The following is a 26,171-nucleotide window of genomic DNA, read 5'->3' as shown; positions in this document are numbered from 1 at the left end:
CCAAGGTTCCTGCATTGAGAAGCTCAGTAATTGATGACAAGGACCTTCCTCCAGAGCCGACAGAGAGAGAAAGCCTTCCCCTGGAGCTGATACCCTGAATTCGGACTTCTAGCCTACTAGACTGTTCGAGAACAAACTTCTGTTTGTTAAAGCCATCCACTTACAGTATTTCTGTTCTAGCAGCACTAGCTAAGTAAGACAGGTGCCCCAAAAAACCAATCAAACCTATTGCCATTAAGTCGATTCCAACTCATAGCAACCCCACAGGACAGAGTAGGACTTCCCCATAGGGCTTCCAAGGAGAGGCTGGTGGAGTCAAACTACTAACATTTTGGTTAGTAGCCAAGCTCTTAATCACTGCGCCTCCAGGGCTCCAAGGGCACCCAAGACACCCACAAATATAGTTATGCTAAATTAATGCAAAAATGGTCATCAAATGAGGCGATGAAACAAAATCCAAAGACTTTTTCATTCACACAGAGGATAACCACTGTACATTTGAGAAATGAAATATGATTAATGTTCTTTCTGGGAAAAAGAAAAGAACAAACTTAGTATGTATGCTGGAGTGCATTTTATGTTTAGTAAATTTCTAAAATAACTACAGCAATGACAATCTTCTCTGCTGTTTCCCCCACTGCAGATATTCCATCTGGGCCTTAGCCCATGGTCAGTAACTCTCCTTCTTCAACTCACCCTTGGGATCTTATGCTCTAGGCCCTTCCCATAAGTCCCTCACTCATCAGTCCAGTTTAAATCACTAGAAAAACAAAGACTCCTTGTTCTTCCTTTCCTTCATCACTCTTTTCCTTTACTCTAACTTCAGTTTTAAGTAGCTAAGCAACCACTTCATGAGACATCACTCTGGACTGGGTGCAGCAACTGAGACAGACCTGCCCAGTAAGGCTGGCTCAGTCCAAGAGCTGTGAGGTGGATCACTCACATCTCACACAAGCTCTTCCATCTATAAACTAAAACCGATAATCACAGCCAACATCTAGGTTTCAAAGAACTTGAATATACTTCAACTTGAAGCCCAGAACTTAACTGAAAACAGATCAATTTCAGTCTGTGTCGAAGAGGGATACTGTAACACTTCTAATAACACTGACCTTAGAAGGCAATGTATTCACGTCAGTAATGCAGCGTACAAATTTGATTATGCCATTCTAGTTCTTCCACTTACTACCTGTGCTATTTCCTGGGCAAGTTACATTTAACATCCCTAAATATACATTTCTTCACCTGGAAAATGAGGACAATAAATAATAGCACCTACCTCGGAGAGGTGAGGTATAGTTTAAATAAGGTGATTTATTTAAAGCATTTAACTCAGTGCCTGTTAAAGGGCAGCACACAATAAACCACTGCTAATATTATGACCTGTAAGAGCAATTCCTCTTTCTAATATAAAGGTCAAAATGAAATCTAATATTTTATTAGCAGCTGAACAAATTATGAAATAACAAAATTCTCCTCAGTTTTCAATGGCATATTTACATACCAGCTTATATAACATACCTGTAAATAAAATTTCACCATGTATGTTATATTCCCTTTTGTGAGTATGTGACAACGAGGCATTACTGTCTAAAAATTTAATATATATGCTCATTTAATATTGAGGCTATTAAATAGAACCTAAAATTGTCACAAATACTTCCAGCAGATACTGCATGGTATCAAGGATAGCACTTACCAGGTTTATGTAAGAGAAAAAATTATAAACTTTCACAATATACAGATTTAAGACATTAGAATTCAACAAAATTTTTCTCAAAAACGCAAACATGACAAAGCATTCTTAGGTGGTGCAAACGGTTAAGCTCTCAACTACTAGCCAAAACATTGGTGGCTTGAATCCACCCAGAGGTGTCTCAGACGACAGGCCTGGTAGCAATGTGCTTCTAAAAGGTCACAGCCTTCAACATCTTATGGAGCAGTTCTACTCTGTATACATGGGGGCGCCATGAGTCTCAATCAATTTGAAGGCAACTAACAACAAGGTACACAAGTGTTTGTTATATAATTTTCTATATGTACGAAATATTTCATTAGAAAATTACCTGTCTGGAAAAAATGACGGCGATAACTTTTGGGTAGTGCAAATTCAAAGTAAAATTGTAAAATACAGTCCAGCTCTATCTGATAAAGTTTACATATCCAAATGTAACATGTATAAAAAACTAATAACTTTTGCTTACTTCGTCTTGATGATTTACTTCTATGTAAGCAAAGTTTGGGACAAAAGCAACACTATTAACATTAATCTATAGGAGAGACATCAACTTGAACGGTCCATTCTACTGAGGCAAGACGTATTCTTCGAATTATTCACACAACTACCAAAAGTCTCCATATTATCTGATAAAATAAATATAAAAGTGTTGAGTAATTTTAAAACTATACTAAAAATAAACCATCTAACACTGGTGGAAAAGATTCTTGTATTTCATGAATGAATATCAAGCATTAACAATGAGTTAGATGGGATATAGTCATACAGAAAGGAAATAAGGTTCGTTTTGACCATACTTTTTAAATGATACAAAATAATTTCAATAAGATCAAGTCTAGTACTATGGCACTTAGCTATAACAGAGCACTTTGTTTAATGAAATAAACACAGGAGGAAATTAAGCTTTCTTGGCATTTTTCAGTTTTCAAAAATTGGATTTTTCTTTTGCAACTGTTTATTTTTAAATGAGGTAAAATTCTAAAAATGATACAGTTGCTGCTACAAAGTATTAACAATGAGACTGGGGGTGGCAAAAGAGAAAGGGCTAGTGCAAGCCATAACAAAGGCCCAGCACACAAGCTATGGCTAAACCCAGAGAATGAAAGCACCCTTTGTCTTTCTGGTCAATGCAAGGCCTTTGAATATCCCAGTATATAGTAAAAAGAAAGCAGGAGAAGAGGGAGGAGGAGGAGTTCTGCCTCTTTAGGGGATGTCTCCTCAGCTGCCTGCCTACAATAAGAATGAAGACTGCATGGACACAGAAAAGCTTTCCAAGCATGCAGCTACCCGGTCTTTGTCTATTACAGGCCAGCAAAAAGAACTCATGTGCTCACTTTATTATTAAACAAAATTCCAGGAACTGCATTTCTATTTCACATTGGCCCTTTCAATCCAGTTCATTCAGTAAACTACAGAAGCTTCCAATCTGGACTCCAGCAATGATAATCCCTTTTTTTTTTTTTTTGGCCTGAGGAGACATCAGAAAAATTTAAATGAAGTAAGACATTTCATTTTTGTGTTCAGGTATTTTTCAAAAGGACAAGTAATCAAAGGAGGCTGCTTCTCTAATGAAGACAGCAGTTCAATGTTTTACTGAGCACTTCACATACGGACAAATAACACAAGTTCAAAACTGGAGGCCTCACATTTCAGAACAACACACTTGCTTTGAAAATAATAAATCCTCAGGGTATAGATCGTAACTATTTTCTTCACTGCCATAACTTAACCAATTCAGGCAAATTAATCAAAGAAGCTGTCACAGTTTAATTAAATTTGATTGATAGCCCAATGTGTAATTATCTATAAAACTACAGTTGGCATAGGACACCATCTCCTTTGAGGTTCTAAACAAAGAAAAGAAGCTAGTCTCCAGTATTAAGGCTAAAAATAGAAATGCTGATTTGCTATTAAAAAAATTGTTTTAAATCAATAAACAGAAAGTTAATGTATCTTCATTACTGGAAGTTTTCATTTCAAAATGCCACTTCATAACTAAGATCTTATGTATGGACATGGCTGATTCATGTAGCGCTAACATTAGAATTCACTATCAGATAAATCAAATTGCAAATACATTTTAATTATTAAAGTTTATTCTGAAGGTTATCTACATTTTTGTCAACTAGGACTTTTGCTTATATCACTCCCTTAAAGATTACTGAATTGCACCTTTGAATTGAAATGAGTATAAAATTATAGAATCAGAGATTTGGAAGAGTTCTGGAAGATAATCTTACAAAATAAATGTCTTACTAAACAAAGAGAAAAAAGTTTCAGAGGAGTAACTTGCTGAGGTCACACAGCTAAGTTTTCTTTAAAAAGACAGTAGTGAATGAAAAGCAAAATTCATGTACTTTGCAACCTCATTTTTTCTAGGTCAGGATTTGCAAATGAATAAATCTTCTAGTCCCGAAGGACCACTAAACAATTTTCTGGAAACCATACTGACTTCTGAAATGAAACAGTACTTCAGTGAGAGTGTAGGAATATAATAAAAATAAAGCATGTCAGCTACATTTATTTGGTAAATAAATGGAAGAATTAAGTATTATGTACTTTAAAAATAGGGACAAAGAAAACTGCAGCTATAACCATAGCCCTGTGCTATTAACTTTAACTACTTTTCTTAAGTTCTACTTGTTCATTGATTAAAAAAATTCAACCAGTACAGAAGGATATAAAGTAGAAAGTAAAAATCTTCCATCATCCAATTTTCTTCTCCCAGAGGTAACCAATGTCAAGTTTCTTACAGATCTCTCTAAAATTTTGTACATATATAACTATGCTGTCATTTTTAACAACTCTTAAAAACTGTCTCTAAAATCGATTATCATTATTGTTCTAAAATTTTCTAAAATGTAAGATCGCTCACTATAAGTATAAGGAAGGAGAATAAAATTTCTAAAATACGGGTCATTCACAATTATGAAAACCTGATGATACAGATTGTTGGATAAGAGACAAGTTAAAATAGAGAAATGAATGTATCAGAGTGTTAACAGAACAATTTGGACTAATATTCCAACTGCAAAGATAATTTTTATCAATTATTTTCATACACTGGAGCCGATAAAATACACATACTAGATAAGTGACTCTATTAATCTTTACAACAACCTCTCAATCTAGTCCATCTTCAAGTTTCTCATTTCCTTTCAATTACATCTTAATCCAATCTGTGACAATCCAGTAATCAATCCTTTATAAGTAAAATGTGGCCAAATTATAAACCAACATAGCATTCCCATTTCAAGTTTTGATGGAAAAAAAAAAAAATCTAACACACTACACATACAATCTTCAGTAAATATCTAAATCCAAGTTACCAGTTTTTAAATATGCATATCACAACTAACATGGGTGGAGGGGAGACTAGGGTACTGAATATGAATCTCAACAACTCACAATACCCAAGATGCATCTCAGTGTAAGACCAAGGGTATGAACTTTAAAATTAGACCTAAGCTAGAATCTGAGTCCCACCACTAAGCATAGTTTCCTAATCTATAAAATGGTATTCTTAACAAGCCTGGCACCTAGTAGACATTGAACAAATGGTAGCTTTTTTTTTTTTTTAAGGGAATTTTCATATGCTATAATAAATATAAAAAGCTTCCTATATAGTAATATTTTCAACAAAAAATTATCCACAAAGCAGGTTCTTAGTGTTAATAACAAAATGTTTAAAAGATACATTTTATTTCCTCAATTTATGAATGCACATATATGCAATAACAGTTAAATTTCAAGAAGCATCAGAGCAACAAAAGAGAAAGAAGGAAACCAAACACTCAGCGAAGAAACTACTCTACAGGACAAATAATCTACACGAACCACAGCCTCGTCTACCCTAAGACCAGAAGAACTAGATGGTGCCCAGCTAACACTTACTGACTGCTCTAATCAAGGCCACAACAGATGGACTTTGAAATAATGGGAGAAAAATGTGGAACAGAACCTCAAATTTATAAAAAAAAAACCCAGACCTACTGGACTGGTTGAGACTGGAGGATTCCCCAAGACTATTGCCCTGAGATACTCTTCAAACCTTTAACCGAAATTAATCCCTGAGTTAAATAACAAACTGGCTCAAAAAATAACGAATATCACCCGTAAGTACTGTGCTCCTTTTAAAAAAGCACCTATACGAGACCAAATGGTTAATAATTACTTTAAAACAAACATGAGAATATAAGGGGGCAGGGAAACTAGATTAATGGAAATGAACAACCAGAACGGAAATAATGATAATGTTCATGCATAGTGAAAATGTAACCAATATCAATGGAGAACCTGTGTAGAAATTGTTGAATGGGACCCTAAACTGCTGTGTAAACCTTCACCAAACACAAAATTTTTGTTATTAAAAAAAGAAAGAAACATGAGAACACAGCTTTGGACCTAACATTTGACATAAAATAAAATATCAAAACTAACACCTGAACACACTTCCACTTTTCCCTGTTTGACCTTGTGAAACAACTCACACCTCAACCCAAAAAGATGGGAGGGGAAAATTAGGTTCTTTTATTACAATGGATGCTAACTACAGCACACATATGTACATTAGCAATTATGTATCATTTCAATGTCTTCCAACCATTAAGCTGTCACTACTAACACAACTGTGATACACAAAGTTTACGGTGAAAAGAATAATTTGTGAGCAGCAGTTCCTTCCTGCACTGTTCCTATATCAAAACTCACTGAGTTTTGAACACAGCTAGCATATATCATGTTTTAATGGCCACATTTACAGTTATGACTCACAAACCTGTAACTACAACCCAGATTATTCTAACTGATAAAATGTCTTACTGTCTGCTAAAGATGTCCTACTTAAAGTTCCACACTCAAACAAAATGGGCACTGTGCGGTACAATGAAATACTTAATATGGCCCTTCTAGCCACAGTCTTTGTGAGTCACACACAATGATTAAGTGGGGGTGTTTCTAGACACTTACTGGCAGAGCTAAAAGAGTTTTGTAACACCTGCTCAAGCAGGGCAGAGGCCAGGCAGAGAGGCAGAAGGGTTGAGGGCCAGAAAGAGACCTGCCTGCAGGCGCAGCTGAGAAGAGGCTGTCCTGATCAAAGAACTGTACCCTGAGCATTCCTAAACTTGAACTGTAATCTGTTACTTCCCTAATAAACCCCATAAGTATGAGTACAATCTGTGAGTTGTGTGGCTATGGCAATGAAATATCAAACTCACAGAAAAGTAGAGTACACAGTGGGAAAGACAGATGGTGTCAGAACTGGTAAAAACGGCTGGTAAAAGGAGGTATGTCTCACCTCTGCCTCATAGGAATCAGCCTTGGGCTGTTGTTGATCTCGATTCTCTCTCCTACCCCTTTGTGAAGTTAGAGGAGGTCAGACACCCCTGCCACGCCATTTTTACAGGCATAATCTATCCAATCCTACTACCTACCCCCAAAGCACTTCCCTCCTCCTGCTGTTCACCATTAACAGCATCATCATTTGTCCAGAAGGCCAATGAAGCTGCAATAATCAACCTTAGCTTCTCCTACTCCCTTACCCTAACCATCTATCATCAATGTTTCATACCACACAGAAAACAGGAAAGGTCTACTACACTTTTGCTTAAATTGCAACAATAAACAGCCTGCCAAATTAAGCCTCTTGAATTGGTTGTCAATTTTGCCAGTTAAACCACTGCCACAAAATATGCTACCTGAGTAGAAAGGTAAGTGGCCACTGATTCTTTTACTATAATTTTCAAAATATTATAAGCACATTACCAAAAAAAGTGTAAAATAGAAAAATTTTAAACTACCCATAATTCTATTTCCCTAAACCAATTATTCCTAGCATTTTAATCTACTTTCTTCCAGTCTTTTCTCCTATATATGTGTTTTCTTACAAAGTTAATGTAGTGTGCATACAATTACTACCTTTTACTTATTGCATCATGTATTTTGCTTACCTTCATTACTGGCATTCAAAAGTAACTTTATTATAAAATACATATACTTTGTTTATACTTTAAAAATATAACTCTAAAAAGAAATTTAAAACCATGCAATTTTATAAGCCAGTGATAATCACTATTAACAATTAGTGTATTTCCTTCCAGTACTAAGAATTAACTGTTAGATTTCAATTTTGTATTGCCAATGAAACTCTGACAGAATGTGGAATTTCGCTAGAATGTGAAATTTAGGTTATCATTAGTCCAAAGTACTATGCTGGTTTTGAAAAGGGACTGATCACCATTTGTCTTCAAGGCTGCAGACCTCAGCATCCAGCAGTCCAGAAATAACTATCTAAAGGTAATGGATACCATCAAACTGAAAGAAAATTAATTTTTACCAAAGCCAAAAGAATAGGTCTAAACTACTACCATCCTTTCACACAAATGACACACAAGACTTGGAAAAGAGTGGAACACCCTTGAAAAAAGGATCATCTATACAAAAACCATAAATTCAGGAGAATTTATGTGCAGCTAGAAGACAAAAATAAAACTCCAACATTTGACAAATTGACAAAATTAATTCTAAAACACAACTGTAAGGCTGACCTAAGATAACAGGAGACCTATTCCTCTTTATTGGTATTTATTTCTTGTTAATGTGTATACCAACTTTTGGCTGTAATGTAAAAAGAAGTATTTTACTCCTTTGACAGATCCTGGCCTGATCATTTAAGCCTGTTCTGGAGTCCAGTAAAAAGTCGCAAGTGATCCATGCATCGTCTCCCAAGCTCCTCCAGACCAGATGTCATTTCCCCACTCTACTACCTTTCTTGGCTTTGCTAGTTCATGACACCACCACTTCCCATCTCCATTTCAGCCCTATACCTTTGATCCTCCTGGTTGCCTAGCCCCTTTAACTGGCAACTCCACTGGAATCACCATCCAAGCCTACCCTATCTGGGCCTTAAGTCCCATTCACCACATCAACAGAAAGGAAAACAAACACCATATCCCATTTTGGTTTCTGAGTTGAAATCTCATCTGGTCTTCCCACATCAAGGAATTGGGAACACATGCAATAAACATTTCTCAGCTTATATAAAATTCAAATGCAATAATGCAGAGCTACAGAGAAGGACATAAATATTTTCATTCCTATAAGATTCAGGCCTCCATTCATTCACTCACTCTTTCATTTATTCAACAAATATTGGTTAACAGCCTACTTCATGCTACACATCATTTTTATAATCTGGAGATACAGTTAGTTATTAAGAAAACTAAGTCCCCACCCTCTTGGACATTACATCCAGCATGCAGCAGAGATAAAACAGTTAACAGTACATCAAATATCTCAGTAAATGACATGTTTATCCTATGGCAAACATCTCAGTAAACAACATTTTCATCCTACGGCTTTAATCATCATCTACCCAAATACTAAATAAACTAAAAACTTTACAACGAATTTATAAAGAGAAAGAGGAATGCAGATATTTTTGTAGGTAAGTGATATGAACAGATTCACAAAGCAATCTGCAAGCAAAATAGTCACACTAATTTTATTTTGGAAAAAGGAAAAAGAGGTTTTTCAACTTTGGGGCCATCAAATCTCAATTTCATGGTGAAATGTGATAGAAATCTATCAAAAACGTTATCAAAGGTGACCACAAAAGAATCTGCAGGGGCCTAGTACCTGCACAGCACTGTATTAGGCAACTAGGATATAAAAAGGAATAATTAAATGCCCGTATGTGCAGGGTATTGTACTACAAAACACAGTCATCTTCAAAGAGTTCACAATTTGCTTGGTTAAATAATATATAACAAATAATCAACAAATCCAAGAAGTTTTTTGAGGAATATCAATCAGTGATGTCAGTGACTCCACAGGAATTCAGAAAACAATGAAATATTTGTGGACTGAGATGATCAAGAACTATCCCACGTGGAAGAAGGAACTGAAAAGAGTTGCAGAGGAATGTTAAGACTAAGATGTAAAAGGCCAATAAGGCAAAAGAGCAACGGGCATTCTATACTTGCTCTCAGATCAAGAATAAGACAAGTGCTCACTTTCACCACTTCTACTGAACATAGTACTAGAAGTTCTAGCCAGAGGAATTAGGTAAGAAAAAGAAAGAAAATTGGAAGAAGAAAGAAGTAAATTGGAAAGGAAGAAGTCAAACTATCTGTCATGGATTGAACTGTGTCCCCCAAAAATATGTTTATCAATTTGGTTAGGCCATGATTCCAGTATTGTGTGACTGTCTACCATTTTGTCATCTGATATGATTTCCCTATGTGTTGTAAATCCTACCTCTATGATGTTAATGAGGTGGGACAGGCGGAAGTTATGTTAATGAGGCAGGACTCAATCTACGATATTGAATTGTGTCTTGAGCCAATCTCTTTGAGATATAAAAGAGAGAAGTGAACAGAGACAGGGGGACCTCATACCACCAAGAAAGCAGCGCGAGCAGCAGAGCGCGTCCTTTGGACCCGTGGTTCCTGCACAGAGAAGCTCCTAGTACAGGGAAAGACTGATGACAAGGACCTTCTTCCATAGCCAACAAAGAAAGCCTTCCTCTGGAGCTGACACCCTGAATTTGGACTTCTAGCCTACGAAACTGTGAGAAAATAAACTTCTGTTTGTTAAAGCTATCCACTTGTAGTATTTCCGTTACAGCAGCACTAGATGACTAAGACACTATCTCTATTTGCAAATGCCATGATCACATATCTAGAAAACCCTAAAAAACTCACATACAAAAAGACTATTAGAACAAAATAAATTTTTAAAAAAGATTACTGCCAGGAAAAAAAAAAACCTGTTGGAGATAATAAACGAATTCATAAAAGCTTTAGTATATAAAACCAACATACAAAAGTCAGTGGTATTTCTATACACTAGCAATGAACAATCCAAAAAGAAAATTAAGAAAACAATGCGATTTATGATAGCATCAAAAACAATAAAATACTTAGGAGTAAATTTAAACATGGAAGCACAAGACTTGTACACTATAAAACACTGCTGAAAGAAATTAAAGAAGACCTAAATAAATGGAAAGATATCCTATATTCAGAGACAGGAAGACTTAATATTGTTAAGATGACAATACTACTCAAATCTACAGATTCAACGCAATCCTTATAAAATCCCAACAGTGTTTTTTTCAGAAATGGAAAAATCTATCCTCAAATTCATACTGAATTCCAAGGGACCCAAAAGAATCAAAACCATCTTGAAAAGAAGAACAAAGTTGGAGGGCTTACGTTTCTCAAATTCAAAATTTACTACAAAGCTACAGCAATGAAAACATTGTAGTACTGATATAGTCTTACAGACCAATGGAATAGGATAGAGAGTTCAGAAACAAATCCTCACATCAATGGTAACATCAATGATTTTCAACAAGAGTGTCAAGACCATTCAATGGAGAAAGAACAGTTTCTTCCACAAATGGTGCTTGGACAATTGGATATTCACATGCAACATGAAGCTGAACCCTTACTTTACACCACATTAAAAAAAAAAAAAAATTAATCAATGCCCTAAACTTAAAAGCTAAAACTATAAAGCTCTTAGAAGAAAACACACCGGCAAATATTCATGATTTTGGATTTGGCAATGGTTTTCTTAAATATGACACCAAAACTACAGGTAACAAAAGATAGGAGAGATAAACTGGACTTCATCCCTGTCTTATCAGGAGTGATCAGTCCCTGGAGAAGAACATCATGCTTGGTAAAGTAGAGGGTCAGCAAAAAAGAGAAGACCTTCAAAGAGATGAACTGACACAGTGGTTGCAACAATGGGCTCAAACATAGCAACGACTGTGAGGATAGTGCAGAAATGGGCAGTGTTTTGGTTCTGTTATACATAGGGTTGCTATGAGTCAGAACCAACTTGATGGCACTTAACAATAACAAATATCCATCAATGAATAAATGAATAAACAAATTGTGGTATATACATAAAATAGAGTGTTATTCAGTTATAAAAAGGAATGAAGTCTTGATATATGCTATAACATGAATGAACCTCAAAAACGTTATGCTAAGTGAAAGATGCCATAAACGAATATTATATAATTGCTTTTATATGAAATATCTAGAACAGGTAGATCTATACAGATAGAAAATAGATTAGTGGTTGCCAGAAAATGAGAGGAAGAGGAGTGTGTACTTAATGCGCACAATGTATTCTTTAGGAGTAATGAAGTTTTGAAACTACAGAGGTGGTGGTTGCATAACATTGTGAATATACTAAATGCCACTGAATGGTACTCTTTAAAATGGTTAACTGCGCGTTATATGAATTTCACCTCAATAAACAGAAAGAAATCCAAAAAAACTAGATAATAGAAGAGCTTTGTAAAAGAAAGAACAACTTCCAAAGAAGCTGACCAAAGATACAAAGACAGCAATGTTTTTCATGAGGAACTAGGAGGTGGTAGGAGGACATTTATTTCCTCTTCTCACTTTCCCACAGCTTTGCTCTTCTCAGCTAAGTCAGTGAAGCTGTCTGTACTAGGTAAAAAACAGGGGAAGGCCAAGATCTACAGAAACGAAGCTAAAGGCTTGAAATACCTATAAAATGTCTTAATGAAGAAAACAGAGGAAGAAATATCACTGCGAAGTTTCCCTTCCCATGCTGTGCTCTCTACCATTGAGTTTCTAGGCACACATATTTTTTTTTTAAAGTGTACTTCTAACCATGGTTACTCACATTTCTTATTTTCTAGCAATGACCACCAAAGACATCAACTCCATTAATTTGAGGGTTAAAAAAAAACAACAAAAAAGCCGATGTCATCAAGTCGATTCCAACTCACAGCAAACTGACAAGACAGAGTAGAACCACTGCACTACCAGGGCTCCAATCTGAGGGTTAGCACCACCCAAAATATCTGTGGTGAGAAATAAATAAACTTTTAAATAGGCAATTATGTGGAACCCAGGCCAAGCCAATCGAAAATCATTTGTTCACAACATACATAAAATAACCATTTCAGTGTACTTTATCTAGCTTAGAATGAAGTTAATTTAAATACATCCCCCAAATTTTCCACCTTAGCTTGAATCACTGCACTCCCTGCAAGAGGATGCTACATATATTTGTCAGTTAAGACTCAAAACAACTTATGAGGTAGGTTCTATTATTAAACCAATTTTACAGATGAGGAAACTGAGGCACAGAGAGAGTAGGTGGCTTTCCTACACTCACATAATTAGTAGAGTTAGAGCAGACATTTAACCCAGGTTGCCTGAGCTCCAGTCCCACTGCAGCCTATGGCCATCATCCCCTCTGTCCTCCCTGAAATGAATTCATGTATTTATAAACAAAGAATTTTACGGCTAGGGAGAAGCTTAAACAATTCTATATTTCAACTTGGAAGAATAAAGGAGTTGAGATATTTCCCTTAATCTCCAGCACAGTAGTTCTTCTACTATGTAATATTCACACCACGCTGACTCTGGATGGATATGTTTCAAAATATGAAAACTCCTTTACATCAAACAATAAAACGTAATTGCTAAATAAAAGCGAAATCACGTGAACATTATTAAGAGGCCAAATAATTTCTATTCTCCCATATATTGGGACACTAAAAAAAAAAAAAAAAAAAAACTAAATGACTAACCATGCAACCTATATTGAAGATATTTATTTTTTCTGTTGATCTATTACCAATTATGAAGTACAAGGTGAGAGAGGATGAATATGACATTTTTTTCCACGTCATAAATTAGTTGCAAAATGAGTTACAAATTTAAACTTGTTACTTTTTAATAAACACTACATTATTTAATATGCTTTCACACACCTAATGTTTTAATACTTTCAGCAGTTAGCAAAGATTCAGAATAAAGTTCCTACCAGGTCAAAACAGTAGATTTTTTTCAGTTTGAGCTAATTCTGGTTCGGCTGTGATTCAATTACTACAGTCCAGGCAAATAATATTGAGCACTTTCACGTAAGAAAGTAACACAATTGAAATGTGTGAAAAACTTCTTTCCAGGGCATTTAACACATCAGCTGGGGCTTAGTCTGCCAGTTTGCATTACACATGTGAATAATGTGTAATTACACTTATACCAGTAGCAATGCTGAGTTTAAAACAGCTACAGTTTCAGGCAAGACCTGAATCGTGATGATTTTAGAGGTCAGAGACTTACAAGCCAAAATCATGTATTACAGCAAAACTGTACAGTTGGAAATGTGAATGTAAATATAACTGATTTAATCCAATACTAATTAAAAACACAATCCTCTGGAAAACTGCTGTTTCATTTGATGGCCAGGCTTTCCTCTTGACTTCTTCATTATCCTCTCCATTCTTAATGGTAAATTATCAAAATATTTAAAGGCTGGAAAACATTTTTATCTATCTCAAAGGATCTGCAACTTTTTTATTTTTATTTTTTTGGTCTACCCTAGTCTAAAAAGGCTCCAGGACAGTCATAGGCTTAAATGATACAAAAGATCCTGAAGAGAAAAAAAGGAGTTAATCCAAAACAAAGAAAAGGACTGATGCCTTCAGTACCAAAGCTGAAGTAGACAAGAATGTGTGGGCCAAAAATGTGCCTTAAATATTTCTGGTACTCATGGCAAAAAAAAGGGAGAGATTTACATTATACTGAACAACTTTTTACTTTAAGCAGTAGAAAACAAATTTATCTACAAAAAAATTCTTTCCTTGACTATAATCAAGCAAAATTCTATCACACAGATGCAGAAATACTACTCAATCATATAATTGCAGCGATGACAAACAGCATACATTAAATGACAATATGGTGAAGGGATTTCTATGAGATAGAAAAGCTGTGGTACTCATAGTTAACTTTCTGATGGTTTAGGGATCAATTTAGGGACTGGAATTTCGTTTTATTATATTCTGTTCCTCAAATTCAAGGTGTATTATATCTTCCAAATGTATTTCATGAGGTGCACATTCAAACTATTATCCTAGAGCCTATAATAAAGATGTGATGTTGTGCTTATGACATATATATATTATATATGTTATCTCTGCTTATTATATACCATGCTTATTATATGGTTTCAATCCCCCATGTGTCTGTCAGTGCGTTCTACTGTGGGGGCTTGTGTGTTGCTAAGATGCTGGAAGCTATGCTACCAGTATTCAAACACCAGCAGGGTCACCCATAGGGGACAGGTTTCAGCTGAGCTTCCAGACTAAGACAGACTAAGAAGAAGGACCTGACAGTCTACTTCCAAAAAAAAATTAGCCAGTGAAAACCTTATGAATAGCAGCGGAACACTGTCTGATATAGTGCCAGAAGATGAGCCCCTCCGATTGGAAGGCACTCAAAAGATGACTGGGGAAGAGTTGCCTCCTCAAAGTAGTGTCGACCTCAACGACGTGGATGGAGTCAGGCTTTTGGGAGCTTCATTTGCTGATGTGGAACGACTCAAAATGAGAAGAAACAGCTGCAAACATCCATTAATAATCAGAACATGGAATGTATGAAGTATGAATCTAAGAAAATTGGAAGTCATCAAAAATGAAATGGAACACATAAACATCGATATCCTAGGCATTGGTGAGCTGAAATGGACTGTTATTGGCCATTCTGAATTGATGCCTTTGAATTATAGTGTTGGTGAAGAATATCGAATATACCACAGACTGCCAGAAGAACAAACAAATCTGTCTAGAAGAAGTACAGCCAGAATGCTCCTTAGAAGCAAGGATGGCGAGACTTCAAATCACATACTTCGGACATGTTATCAGGAGGGATCACTCCCTGGAGAAGGACATCATGCTTGGTAAAGTAGAGGGGCAGTGAAAAAGAAGATCTTCAACGAGATGAACTGATACAGTGGCTGCAACAATGCGCTCAGGCGCAGCAAGCAGTGTTTTGTTTTGTTGTACATAGGGTCGCTATGAGTTGGAACTGACTCAATGGTGCCTAACAACAACAACTGGTTTCAATCAGTCTTAAAAGAAATACAAGCTGGTTTCAATCAGTCTTAAAAGAAATACAAGCAGAATGATCCTTAGAAGCAAAGATGACCAGACCTCGGCTCACTCTGATGTGCCATCAGTAAAGACCAATCATTAGAAAAGGACATCATGGTTGGTAAAGAGAGCTAGCGAAGGCAAGGGAGGCCCTCGGGAAAAAGTAGTGGCCAAAACAGTAAGTTCAAACATAGCAACGATCATGGCGCAGGACTGGGCAATGTTTCGTTCTGTTATATATAAGGTTGCCATGAGTCAGAAACGACTCAATGGCAACTAACAACAACAACTGGCTTCAAGGAGTTCGTGGGTGATGCAAATGGTTAACATGCTTAGCTGCTAACCAAAGGTCGGTGGTTCAATTCTATCCAGAGGAACATCAGACATAAGGCCCGGCAATCTACTCCATAAAAATCAGCCACTGAAAACCCTACGGAGCACAATTCTACTATGACACACATGGAGTCACCATGAGGTGGAGACAATTCGATGACAACTGGTTTGGGGTCCCTGGGTGGTACAAGCAGTTAACACACTAAGCTGCTAAACAAAAGGCTGAGGTTCAAATCCACCCAGAGGTACCTCAGAAAAAAGGCCTTGCGATCTACTTCTAAGAAATCAGCCATTGAAAATCCTATGGAGCATAGTTCTACACACATGGAGTCATCACAAGTCCGAATAGACACAGTGGCAACTGTTTTTTTCACTTGCTTCTAACACCAGAGAGTCAGCAAATCCGATACTACTTTATAGAAATTTGGAGCAGGCTTTTATTTTGTTTTTATAGAAAGGTATGAGCGGAGAGAAAGGCCCAACTTCCTGCACTAGAGCCAGACTCTTGAGAAAGGAATTTTGAAATCTTCTCAAGCTGTTCCACTTAAGACTGGTTAAAACCTCAATATATTAGCTTTGAAATTTTTCTGTACAGTCCTTCTTTAAGGAAGCATAAAAATGGCACTCATTTTGTCCTGTCAACAAACTATATTCCTGAACAGTTAAGTAATATAATTTATCAGAATTAAGACTAACTATTTTAAACTGGTCAAACTAAAGATTTTCATTTTTATTGAAAACAAATCCTAGGTAAGGAGCTCTTTTCCTCAACTGCTAACCAAAAAAGTGTGGAGGGTAATATTCCAATCATGATTTTCTATCAATAGTGTTTTCTGGTTTTGTCCTTTAATACCAAGTAGATCTAAAATCACCTACAGATCAATTAACTGTTTCAACTCATCCAGGTTAAAAAACAAGTTCCACAAGTCCTCTCCCAAAGATTCTGCCCCCACACTACCAAAACATGCACCCAGGCAAAGTCAGCTACTACATAGATACGAATCTGAGAAAGTACATTTATTTTAATTACATATCCCCTTAAAGCTGCTGATTTCTCAATGACTGTGTATCCATTACAATACAGATATGTAAAAATATCAAATCGGGATTGTGCATATGAAGCATATGAGATATAAAGAAGAAGAGCTTTTTAAAAAAGAGAAAGTATAATAACATGGTCACTTTAGGATAAACAAAATACTACGATAGTTCTTTATGCCTGGAGAACTGAGCTCTTGGAAAAAGAAAAAAAAGTATAACAAAATCTGATAGAAAAATGATAATAAAAAATGTAAAAACTAAGGTAAACACTTAGGATCATTTAAAAAAAAAAAAAGTTGCTGTCAAGTCAATTTCGACTCACAGCAACCCTACAGAACAGAGTAGAACTGCCCCATAGGGTTTCCAAGGACCAGCTGGTGGATTCAAACTGCCAACCTTTTGGTTAGCAGCCTAAGCTTTTAACCACTGCATCACCAGGGTCCCCTTACGATCACAGTCAACAAAATTACGAGCAATAGGAATGAACAATAGTTTAGTCAAGGAGTAAAAACATGAAAATTGTACCTGCCCTTTTTCTTCTTAAAAAACTTCTGATGATTATAGATTTATCTAACTTAAACTTTATTTAATGGCATCAAAGCTGTAAAATTAATATATGATAGTATACAAGATTTTAACACAACAGAACAATTTTCAAAAGTCTGATTAATATGATAAAACTAAAGCAGTACCCAATTAAGATGCCACTTTAGCCTATAAATGTAAATGAATTAGTAATCCAAGCACAATTTATCTCTGATAATCATCAGAAAAATTTCAGGGATATATTAACAGCTAAAATATTAATGGTCACTAGTTTGCTTCAAAATGGAAAACTGAACCAGGCATATCTTAATGATCTTCTAAGAGTTAGGACATTCCATTAAAATCATTCAACTGCTTTCAAAGTCACTACGGAAAAAAAAGCAAATAAGAAAGTCCTAGAAACAGTGTTGAAATCCTGCTGAAACTGTTACCCCAGTGACCTCATTTTGTTAATGACAATGAGTTAAAGAGAAGGTCTAAGATTATGCATTCCATATAGTAAGAATAGCTAACACTATTAGGCATTTACTATGCCAGGTCCTGTTACATGCACATTAATTCATTTACAGCAAACCTAGGAGGAAAGTTATTTTATTATCCCCAATTCAGGATGAGAAAACTGAGGCAAAGTAAATAACTTACCCAAGGCTGAATTCAAACCTAGGAATTCTGACTCTAGAGTCAGCACCCTTAACCACAATACCATACTACATTGATTCTGAAACTTAAGAGACTTAAACATTATGTCAAGATAAAGAAAACAAAGTCATGAGGTATCAAAAGGTACCAAAGATAACACATCAATAGAGACAGCTCTAGGACAACTGATGAAATCTCTGAGCTTGTCCTTAGAACTTCCACCTCTCTATTCTAATCCATTCTGCTTCACATGGTGACATTCCCTCCCTTCCTTCTTAGGCAACAAGTGTCTTTAGCATCATTTAAAACAGCAAGAGTCTAAATCTCAATCACACTTAATATACCTTAATATACAAATTGACCAAGAATAGTTTAGAGGCTTCTGGAAGTATTCCTTTTCATTACAAGAATGGATTCCATAAATTCAAAGAAAAATGTTCTGAAAGTGGAATTTAAGATATTATCTAGAAAACGGAAAAGGTATTTTGGAAGACAACAGGATCCTCCTGTTACCTACAGACAAATGGAAAGGTATGTGATAAATCAATAATAGTAGAATATTAATTACAGAATGTAGGCGATGGGTACATGTACAATCTGAGTGATCCTTTCAAAACAAAACAAAACCAGTTGTTGTCAAGTCGATTCCAACTCATGGCAATCCTATAGGACAGAGCAGAACTGCCCCATAGGCTTTCCAAGGCTGTAAATCTTTACGGAAGCAGACTGTCACATCTTTCTCCGGTGGACTGGCTAGTGGGTTCAAACTGTTGACCTTCTGGTTAGCAGCCCAGCACTTCTCTGCTCAAAACTTTCAAATGGATTTCTATCTCACTCAGAATAAAATCCAAAAGTCCTTATGATTTTCTACAATGGCCTACGTGAACTTGTACCTGACTTCCTTTGTGACCTCATCTCCAACTACACTGGCCTCCTTAAAATGCCTCAAATATGTTTTCATGGGACAACCTCAGACTTTGCATTTACTGTTTCCTCTGTCTGAGACACTCTACCCCCAGATACCCAGCTATCCCCAACTTAATGCTGCACTTCTTCAGGTCTTCTGCTCAAATTTCTCTTTAAAAAAAAAAAGCCTTCCTTGCCCACTTTATGTAAAATAACAACTTTCTCCAACTTCAATCATTCTCTGTATCCTTACACCCTGCATTATTTTTACGCATAGCACTTATCATCACTAAACTTTACATATTCGTGTACTATCTCTATCCAAACCCCAAAACCAAAGCCACCGCTGTCAAGTTGATTCCGACTCATAGCGACCCTATAGGAAAGAGTAGTACTGCCCCACAGGGTTTCCAAGGCCATAAATCTTTACGGAAGCAGACTGCCACATCTTTCTCCCATGGGGCAGCTGGTGGGTTCAAACTGTCATTTTGGTTAGCAGCGGAGCACCTTAAGCACTGTGCCACCAAGGCTCCTTACTCATCTTCTACTCCTGCTATAATAAAATTTCATGAGAGAAGGGCTTTTTTATTTACTATATCTTCAGTTCTTAATACAATGCCTGGTACATAGCTGGCATGCAATAAATGCTTGTTGAATGAATGAACAAATCAATGAATTCCTTAGCCCCATCTATGCATAAGGGAGACCCTGAGTGGCATAACGGTTAAGCACTCAACTACCAACTGAAGCAGTGGCAGTTGAAACCCACCCAGAGGTGCCTCAGAAGACAGTCTTGGCAATCTGCTTCCAAACGGTCAAAAACCAAAAAAACCAAACCCAGTGCCACTGTGTCGATTCCGACTCATAGCAACTCTATAGGACAGAGTAGAACTGGCACGTACAGTTTCCAAGGAGCGTCTGGTGGATTAGAACAGCAAAGGTCACAGCCCTGAAAACCCTATGGAGCAGTTCTACTCCTCATACACGGGTCGTCATAACTCAGAATTGACTCGATAGCAACTAACAACAACATGTATACATAAGCCCATCCTTACTATGCACTAGTATGTTAATGGTTTGTTTTGAAGGATCTGTGATTCAAACAGCAACTATCTCAAAGATAATTCACCATGCAGCTAGCATGTTATATTGCTCTGCTGTTGTTGTGTGTCGTTAAGTCCATTCCAATTCATAGCGACCCTATGTGACAGTAGATATGCCCCATAGGGTTTTCTTTATGAGAGCAGATCACCAGGGCTTTCTCCCTCAGAGCTGATGGGTGGATTCGAACTGCCAACCTTCCGTTTAGCAGCCAAGTGCTTAATCGTTGTGCCACCAGCACTCCTTTATACTGCACTACCATGTACTAATATTTATGAAGTTAACCCAGCTCCTGCAGCACAGAATGTAAGAAAAGTACATATAATACTAAAGAAAAAAAAGTGTAAGTGAAAAAAGATGGCATCTATGTTAAAGATGTCTTACACATTATATAATTAACTAGATCTGCAGTTAAAGTGAAAAATATTTCTCTCTACATTTAAAAAACACTCATGAAATAATTTATATAAAAATTTGAACACTGTCAATCATGTAACTTTGCTTTGGTCACTATAAAGCAGGTATAGTGCTGATTTAAATTTCAGCCTTTGGTTACAGTTAACGCATAGTCAGTAGCAGATTCATAGTAGACAGTTTGTAAGCAAATAAAATTGAGGTATACTGTCTAATATTCATGTAAATTTCCTGTAAATGGGGAATTTAACAGTGAAAGTACTTGCCAGCCAAAAATTTGGGCATCTTTTATCATTTCGTTAAGGAAGTGTATGTGCCTGTGCATATATATGTGTATATATATACATACATACATAATACATGTATCTACATACACAGGACTTAGGCCACTGGAGAAGGAGCAGCAAATCTCTTCTCCCTCAGAACACAAGTAAACATCTTCATTGCTGGGGTAAAGTACTTAAGCAAATTTGTCCACCCCGCTGGGGCGGGGCAGGAAACTATCTTGGGCCGAGGATCCCACACTGATACACCAAGCAAGGTCTCCTACAACTGAGGGCAGGGTAGGAAACTCCCACACAAGAACCACTACAAATACAAGGCAAAAGTTGGCTGCCACAGGGTGGAGGGGCAGAACACCGGCAAAGCTCAACCTCTGGGGCCCAGGTGCATAGGGCCTGCTTAAGACTGAGGCTGGAGCAGGGTAACTGCTCCAATCACAATCCTAGCACCAAGTAGCAAGCAACAGCATTCTACCACCGGAGGTAACATTAGCCCACCACTACAAAACTTTGAAGCCTATGGTACACTGATGGTAATGATGACTATAAAACCCCAAACTGGCTCAACTTATGACTAGTTTGACTTAACACATCACATTAATGGTCAAACAGAAGAACAGGTGTGCTCACTGCCAAGCATAAATACTATCTGCCTTAGTATCTGCTGTTCTTCCATACACAATACCCTTTGCTGTCGAGTCGATTCCAACTCATAGCCACTCGATACACAATATTCAACTTTAATCAAAAATTAGGAGACACACAAAAAAGAAACAACTCATTGTCAAGAGAACTATCAGACAGGGATTTTAAAATTACTAACGTCCCTCGGTAGTACAGTTAACACACTTGGCTGTTAACCAAGAGGTTGGTGGTTAGAGTCCACCTAAAGGCATCTCGAAAGAAAGTCCTGGCAATCTATTTCTGAAAAATCAGCCATTGAAAACCCTATGGAGCACAGTCCTACTGTGACACACATGGGGTCGCCATGAGTCAAAATCAACTCAACGGCAACTGGTAAATGATTAAAATGTTAAAAGATTTAGTGAAAAAGGTAGACAGTACACATGAATAGATGGAGAATTTCAGCAAAAGAGATAGAAAATATTTTTAAAAGTCAAATGGAAATGCTAGAAATAAAGAATAAAATATCAGAGATAAAGAATTTCTTCAACAGGTTCAACAGTAGACTAGGCTCAGCTAATGAAAGAATCCATGGACTTGGAGGCTACATGAGGATGTATCTATAGAAATTATCCAAACTGAAACACAGGAAAAGGGGAAAAAAAAAGCATCCAAGAGTTGTGGAACATAGTTCCTGCGTTAAGCAGCTGGTTCAGTGAAGAAAATAAATAAATAACAGGTGATAAAATCCCAACAAAGTGGCAAATACATGGACAAAGTTATGCATAGTTGTAACAGAGTACCCAGTCCACATAGGGAAGAAGTATGAGGGCATCACCCTACTAACGTACATTTCCTGCCATGTAGTTTCTCCTCTTCATCTCTTCCCTTGCCCCCCAGTTCTGCTAGTTCTGATCCTCTCTGAAAGCAGACAGGAAAACAATATTTATCCTTTAGATATACTACAGAACTGCATTGTTCAAAAGGTCATCTCTAGCACTTGAAACATTGCTAGTGCAACATGAGACATGCTGTAAGTTAAGTGTAAAATATACACTGGAGTGCAGACTTAGTAGAAAGAATGTTAAATATCTCACTAATAACTTTTATAGTGATTATATGCTGAAATGATTATTTTGGATATACTGGGTTAAATAAACATATTATTGAAATTAATTTCACCTGTTTCTTTTTACTTTTTAATGTGACTACAAGAAAACTTAAAATTACATGGGTGACTCACATTATATTTCTATTACAGCATCTATAGAAAAAACTGTATGTGTAATGTACCTCAAACATATTCAATAAGTATTAGTTGAATCTCAATCCTAGATTGAAATTTAAAAAATAAATATTAGCTAAATAATTTGTAACCAAATCTAAATTCGATATTTAACAAAAAAATCAAACAGGAAGTAATGCTTAAAAAGAAAAGACCTATATTATCAGAACTCTAATTACCTGGAGCATGTGTTTATGGTTTGACAGCGAAACTCATTAGCCCAACAAATTAAAATCACAGAACTCCACTTTTCTAAATTAACGAACATGAAGTAAAACTGTTCCTCCTACTACTACACTGAACTACACTACAAATAGCCCAGCGTACCTCTGTTCTTCAAAGTCAGACCACAGTATCAAAACCTAAGCTCTTATATAAGAATTACAGAAGAATAAGCTTCAAACCATCCTGAAAACCATATCTAAGCAGGTGTTTACCGATGAATGCAATCCATTTAAAAAACCTATAAGTGTATATTTATAGAACCTGTCCCCTGGAACATTGTCTAAATAGAAGCCTTAAAAATTAATTCATTAGCTACATAAATCACACTGACCTGAGTTCCTGAAGACTGATGTGAAGGAGAATGAACACCAGATTAAGAGTAAAAAATGCACAAGCTCACTCCAAAAGAAAGAAGAAAATGCCTAAGGCACTCTTTCCCCAAACCAAGGAGTTTTACACAGCTGAGAAGGTTCTGGACAAGTTAAACCAAAGCAACTATGAATTAATCTTAATACTAAGAAACCTTAAGAACTAACTAGGTATTCCCTCATCTCCAGAAGAATCTACAAGAGGACGGGCCTAAAGAAGCTATAAGAATAGTTACTCTTCTGCTCCAAATTCAAATAAAAGTCCCAAAGCAAAAAAAAGTCCCAAAGCCTTCAAAGTTTGGTCCCAAGGATCTCTGCAATACATACTGCTGAGAGTCACAGAACCAAGGCAGTGTCCTTGGCTAGTACTTTGTAACACAAACAAAATGTTACTTTGAGGGCAGACATGGCCTTAGAAACTAACCTGAATGGCACCCACTTCAAAAGTAACCACTTATGGTACAGCCTCTGTGGAAAACAGTTTGGTGGTTCCCCAAAAAGTTAGACACAGAATTACCTTATGACCCAGCAATTCCACTCTTAGCTATATACCCAAATAAAAGGACTCAGATACTTGTACACCAATGTTCACTGCAGCACTGTTCCCAATAGCCAAAAGATGTCCACCAAAAGATGAATGGATAAACAACATATGGTATATACATACAATGGAATATTATTCAACCATAAAAAGGAATGAAATACTGATACATGCTACAACATAGATGAACCTTTAAGACACTATGCTAAGTGACATTGTTTACAGCCAGATTATAAAGGACAAATATCGTATGATTCCACTTACATGAGGTATCTAGAATATGGAAATTCATGAGAGACAGAAAGTAGAATAGAGGTTATCAGGGACTAGTAGGGAGGGGAAAATAGGGAGTTATTGTTTAATGGGTACAGAGTTTCTGTCTGCGATGATAAAAAAGACCTGGAAATAGATAGTGGTGATGGTTACACAACACTGTTGTATATTTTACCACAATCTAAATAATAGTAATAGAGGGGGAAGAGAAAATAAAATTAACCACTTAGCCAAACTGCAGCTTTAGTGACCTAGGGTTCTATAGTACAGATTTTCACAAGAGAAATAAAGTCGATACCATCTTAAATGAAGACCTATTAACTATACAAGCTCCAGAGTTAAAGCAGAAAAATGTCAGTGCTGACCCCAAACACTTACAAATAAGAATGCCCTAGTGGTTCCTTATCTCTTAGTGGTGATGTAACAAAAGGAATGACTCAAGCTGACTACCTGTGTATAATACAAGGGCATATTTTGATACCAGATTTCCTCTGACATAAGAGAAACCTCAACACAATCCATGCTCGGCCTGAATTAGTTGTCCTTATCTATGCTCATATAGAACTCTGTGCTGCATTAAAACACAGCAATTATCACACCATATTGCTACTATCTCTTTAATTGTCTATCTCCCTCACCATACTGCCAGCTCCTATAATCTCTGGCATATAACACAACGTCGGGCATATCGCTGAGTCCCCCAGAAAATCTTTGTTGGTTGAAAGAATAATGTGAAGCCGTGCTGTCCAATATGGCAGATACCCACATGCAGATATAAATATAGAGCTATTTAAATTAATTAAATTAAAAGTTCAGTTCCTCAGTCACACTGGTCCCATTTCAAGTACTCATAGCCATTTTGGACAATGTAGATGCATTTTTATCATCAAAGAAAGTTTTATAGGACAGTGCTGGTCTGGAGTGCCTCCTCCTGCTGCGGTGTCTGAATGGTCTACTAATTCATAGTTTTTCTGCCCTAAAAGGATTACTGTTCTGGAAGAGAGAGGGTGAAAAGAAAATAAATTTAAAATGTGCTCCAATCCCAGTAATAAGCAATATAACCAAGGTAAAAGAGTTCTTTGGCAAGACTATCTCTAAAATCAACTGAATTTAAAACTTTTCTGATAATTCTTTATTGCTCTAAGGTTTCCTTGGTTACCAACCCCCATTCCCCATGTATCTCCCGATTTTGCTTTTAAAAAAGCCCATACCAACCAAAACGTCACTTTTTATTTCCAGGAAGGTAAGAAAAAAAAAGAATGTGGGACTATTTCTGCCCTAATTCCAGGCTAATAAAATGTAAAGGTCAAAAGAAACTTGGGAGTTGATTTAGTCTAGTTAACTAATTTTACAGAGGAAGAGATGAAGACCAGAGAAGTAAAATAATCCCACAGAGAAGAATAGATGTTGAAGGTAAACCAATCATGAAAGGAAAAGAAAACGGGGGGTACAGAGTAAGCCAGGAAAGTTTCGTGTTTTTCACAGAATTACAGACGCTTACCCAAAATACCAAAGCAGTCTACTTTTAAAGGGGAATGATAATGATTAGTAAAAGATCAAAGAAAATATCCTAAGCTGGATGTCAAAGTTCTGTCTTGTGTAAGAGAACATAAGTTTTTCCTTACAAACTCTAACATATTACTTAAATGCTTCTTTGGCAGTTTACTGTTTTTCCATAACATAATTACAATTTATTTATTCCCACTAGTCAGAATCTGTTTAAACGAAGACAATTTCAGTCAGGCCACAAATACAAGTGAATAAAACTGTGAGCAGAAATACTGTTTTCAATGAAAACAGAATTTCAATGATAAGAATATAAACACTGAAAATCTACTGGAACTAATAGAAAGATTCAGCAGAGTAGCAGGATACAAGATAAACATTCAAAAATCAGTTGGATTCCTATACACCAGTAAGGAG

At 36.4% G+C, this 26,171-nt stretch overlaps 1 protein-coding gene across 1 annotated transcript in view; it reads right to left on the bottom strand.

Annotated features, from left to right (window-relative positions):
• Nucleotides 1-26,163, bottom strand: part of EIF4G3 (eukaryotic translation initiation factor 4 gamma 3) — a 348,277-nt gene extending 322,114 nt beyond the window's left edge. The window contains exon 1 of the mRNA XM_023732132.1: nt 22,408-26,163. The gene's annotated coding sequence lies outside the window, so the exon portion shown is untranslated. The remainder of the gene's footprint in view (nt 1-22,407) is intronic.
• Nucleotides 26,164-26,171: the final 8 nt, after the last annotated feature.

Source organism: Trichechus manatus, unplaced genomic scaffold (genome assembly GCF_000243295.1).
Source record: "Trichechus manatus latirostris isolate Lorelei unplaced genomic scaffold, TriManLat1.0 scaffold00048, whole genome shotgun sequence".
Taxonomy (NCBI): Eukaryota; Metazoa; Chordata; class Mammalia; order Sirenia; family Trichechidae; genus Trichechus; species Trichechus manatus.
This window is presented reverse-complemented; position numbering and strand designations above follow the sequence as displayed.